Below are 4,793 nucleotides of genomic sequence, written 5' to 3'. Positions count from 1 at the left end.
CAGTGCGGCTCCACGAGGCGGAGACGACCTACATCTCGTACCGGGATGCTTCCGATAGAAACAACGGTGAGTCGCTGCTTGTCGCTCAAGGTTTACTAATGGAATGTATTATTATAGCCTTATAGAGCTGGTTTAAGTGTCACATACTCTCCGATTTAATGCTGGGAATAACGATTTTGTAAGGTAGCCTATCATAAAAATGTTGAATAACGTTAGTGTATGAAATTATAGCCTACCCCAGGAATTAATCGCTGTCAGCCTTCCCGTTTTTTCCTGAGTATGAATTTGCAAATTTGTTTCCGTGTGATTCTTAGTGCAGTGAAGTCTAAAGAAAATCGCTGACCTACATATCGCTGTATGTTTCATGTGCAGCCCGGTATGCGCATATATAGTGCCTTCTGTTCAGGCAACATAGCGGAAGTTGCTTGTAAGTTGCACATGTGTATGTTTTTGTCATGTAGCCTGCTGCAGTTGTGCTGCTCACTGCTGATTCACAATATTCTGATACAGTCTGGTCAAATTGTTTTTAAAATATCATAGTTGTGTTTTGAAAGGGTTACTACCTTTGTCTTGGTTAAAGCAGATCAATTTATAATTTTACAACACTGACGGTATGTTCAGTAAGGTTGTTTTTTTTGTATGTGTTTTTATAGGCTAATTTAGATCTTATAATACTAATGTGGGTATGTTTTTCACTGTACTTTTATAATGTTTATTATGTTAATGTCTTGCTCTCTTGCTGTTTCTCTCTGATCTGTTTCTCTCTCTCAAATAAAAATTCAAAGGGGCTTTATTAGCATGACTGTTTGGTACAGTGTTGCCAAAGCTAGTGTTACAAATAACACAGTAGTATCAAAAGGAAAAGAAGACAGAGATACAGCATACAATGTATAAACATGTGAGCACAAAATAAACAGTAACTCCCTCTCTTACACACACACACACACACAAACAAACACATACACAATCATCTCTCTCTCGCTCACTTTCTCACTCTCTTTCTCTTTCTATCTCTTTGTAATAGTGAGTGTAAGTATGTTGGCACAGTACATACAAAATAGCATTGACCAATCCCTACCTGCCATCCCTCTACCTCAGTCTCAAGCTTGACAAGGCTCTAAATGAATCGGCATGATTGACTAGAAATACAGGCCAGAGATTGTCCCCAGCTGCAGTAGTTATAATGTCCTGCTCTGTCCTGTCTGCACTACCTTGCCTCGTCCCAGATAATGGCCTGCTCTAGATCAGACCCTTCCCAGATCTGGCTCAGGTCTGGCCCACCTCCGGCTGGATCACGCCCAGTCGTCTACTGCCATTTACTGTAAGCTCTCCTATCGCTGATGCAAGCTGTGCAGCCTCATTATGGTCTCGCTGCATAGCACAGCACACCGCAGCTCTCCACCGTCACACCACAGCACACGCACGCACGCACGCACGCACACACGCACGCACACACACACACACACACACACATACACACACACACACACACACCACTGCCACAGCACAGCACAGCACAGCACAACGCTGGCGCCCCTCCGCTCTGCTCTGCCAGCATGGCCTAGTATGCGTCCTTCGCTCTCCACTCGATATAAAAAGTAACACTGGCCTGACTGCAGGGCCAAGTGCAGTCACGCTAACACAATTACATCCACTCTGGGCCAGGGAAATAGTCTCCGACAACAGAGAGAGAGAGAGAGAGAGAGATGGGGGGGAGAGGCAGCTGAAGAGGGCCAGTCAGCTGCCTGTCTGTGCTCCCAGCTCCACAGAATAGAACTGCTACCGAGGCACAGCCTCACCGTTCCCGTAGTCTTAACATGGCATGAAGGCATGGAGGCATGAAGGCATGGAGGCATGAAGGCATGGAGAGCGGAGCAAAGTGTGTCTCACTCTGAAGAAGACGCATGGGCGTCGAAACGTTAGTCGGTTTGCACTAAGCTAATAAAAATCACTTAAAGCGTTGTGTGCTCCGGTCCTACTCCTTGGTTCTAGCTAGACCTTGGGTCTTCTCTTTTGTGTCTCACACAACTCACACTGACTCTGCACTTTTTCTTTAGAATAGTTTCTCACTTCAATCTCACTTCTTTTGCACTGTCATCCTCTGGTTATCAGGTATTTGAATTGAAAGGTAGAATGTATTGTCACGCTAAGACCTTCTATTGCACTGAGGCCTGATTCTTATTCATCACTTGCTCAGTTGGCTGTGGATAAAAGCATCGGTCAGCTGATTTGATGAAAACATGTAATGTCAATGTAAAAACAGCATAGCACAGCACAGTATAGCACAGTCGCACTGCAGGCTTGCTGTGTCGACTCGTACGTGGGGAGAATGTCTAATTTTCACAGCCACTTATTAGTCATCAGCAGCTACCAGAGGTGGCCTACTTTCCCCTCAAGATCCCCTGATGTTCAAGCACCCCCCCCCCCCCCTTCATTCAGTGGCAGTCATGCATGGATTGGTGCAGCCCAGGTTCCGTTAATGGGGCCGTTGCCCGTCGAAGATCATTGTAGATATTGACAAATTGATCGTGATAGAAGTTCATGATCTTCAATGGCTGTGTGTGGTTAGTTTACTCAGTGAATGTCATAATTGTGGTCTCAGATGCTATTGGGCAATGCAGTGCCTGCCTTTGCCTCCTCTAATGGAATCTCCTCAGTGATGGCTTTGTGGAGATCAGTAGCTGTCAGGATTAGCAGATCATGTTGCTGAGATTAATAGATTTGATAGGCGTCCAGGTGGTTAATGCTATTTTATGTCCTATTAAACCAAGTTATTTAGTTATTTTGTTTACAGTTGATCTGGAATGTTTTCCAGTTTTTAGTTGTTTGGGCCAGAGGGTATAGGGAAACTGTAGACTTGATACTGTATTTGTTTTACAGCAGAATAGAAGTGTTTGTGTGTGTGTGTGTGTGTGTGTGTGTGTGTGTATGTGTGTGTGTGTGTGTGTGTGTGTGTGTGTGTGTGTGTGTGTGAATGTTTGGAGGGGCTCACAGATGTTGAGCAGCTTTTTGACAGATTATTTCCCATCTGGAAGACAGCCCACTGATTGCCAACGAATCTATCCCACTTCCTCTGAGAGACTAAAAGAGACTGTGAAAAAAAGAGAGCTCTGAATTTTAAAACTAAGACAATCCTACAAATCTAGCTCAAAATACCATTCCTACACAAAATCTCTCTTTGTGTTTGCATTTGAACTTTGGAGACTAAACCCATGGTACTTTGTCTGCCATGTACAAAGAGCTCATTTATTCATTTATTCTGTCTTTATCTCTCCATGTCTAATTGTGTAATTGTAAGAATTGTGTGGTCTTTGTTTTGTTTAAGTAATATTGGATAAGTACAGCAAAGAATAATGCGACAATGATAATGCTGACAATGATATATTATCATTCTCTGACAGATAATGCCATCTTCCCACCTTATTATGGTTAATTAAAGCTTCACTGATTCTGACATTTCAAACATGTTTTTCATCCTTGCATCCTCCTACCCACCCTCAGCTGCCACCAACATTGGTATGGTGTATTATGCTGCCTAAATGTGTGTGTGTGCGTGTGTGTGCATGTGTCTGTGTGTTTGTGTGTGTGTGTGTGTGTGAATATCAACCCTCATTCTCTCACGCTGAGAGGGGAAGCAAATCTGTCGTCCCCACAAGTTCATTCTCACGGAACAAATTGGTGAGCATGCTCAGTGGTGTCCAGGATACTGCTGTGCTGTGACAGAACTGTGGGGGTCTCAGAGAGAGGAAGAGAGAGAGAGAGAAAGAGAGAGAGAGAGAGAGAGAGAGAGGGAGAGAGAGAGAGAGAGAGGGAGAGAGAGGGAGAGAGAGAGAGGGAGGGGGAGACAGGCTGTGAGGGGAGAGAGGGAAAGAGGGATTCGAAGGGGAAAAAAGGAAATAGAAACAGATGGGAGGCCAAAGAAGATAAGACACAGCTGTGACAATCCAATATGATTCCTGGATCTTATGACCACCCTATTTTTATTGTTTTTGTTATTTGTGTTTACTTATTTGATTAAATGTGAAATAGCAGATATGAATACACATGAATATTATACCCCCCAAAACATAATAAGAAATATGCAAATATTAAAAAATGAATCGTGCTGGATGCACAGATTTTACTGTGGCAAAAGGACAGTCTCCTCAATGGAATTGCTCTAGTTGCTCAGACAATGTGAGAGAGAGGCTGAGCATTGACTCACTTGATGAGGTTTAAAGCTTCACGGCTGATTGAGTCGCTGCACTGACCTGTGTAAAAGGCTCTGCCCAAGACCTCAGTCAGTGTTACAGTGGTGCAGAGCTAACTTTAGCCGCCAACAACGAAAAATGAAATGGCAGAATTGAAGCTTGAACTCACAGGAGCTTGAACTCACAGCTTCAGTCAGTGGTGTGTCTTAGACTTTCATTTCCATCTCATAGTCTGTGGATGAACCAGCCATTACAAATAAAATCAAAGCATTTGCATACATCACCAATGTATTGTATTTCAAAGGATTGTGTAGAATCGCTGTTTTTTATTTAACATGATTGTTTGGGTAAAATATGTATACTGTACTTATCATTCATCAAAATATTCCTGTTTCTTTCTTACTTTTCTCAATGGTTTCAGATGACTTTGGATCATGAAGACAGACATCTCTACTCTATCTACACACCCCATGCCCCTGCGTGTCCAGAGCCATATGGCCACAGTCCTGAACTCTATGGTGTGAACTAACACCTCCCCCCTCAACCCCCACCACCACCCTTCACCATTCACAGACTTCAACGGATTTTAATAGGTGCGGGGAG

This window comes from Alosa pseudoharengus, unplaced genomic scaffold (genome assembly GCF_046254945.1).
Source record: "Alosa pseudoharengus isolate Yale_2024_CS ecotype anadromous, Long Island Sound unplaced genomic scaffold, YU_APseudo_1.1 YU_APseudo_1.1_scf_14, whole genome shotgun sequence".
NCBI classification, from domain to species: domain Eukaryota; kingdom Metazoa; phylum Chordata; class Actinopteri; order Clupeiformes; family Clupeidae; genus Alosa; species Alosa pseudoharengus.
This window is presented reverse-complemented; position numbering follows the sequence as displayed.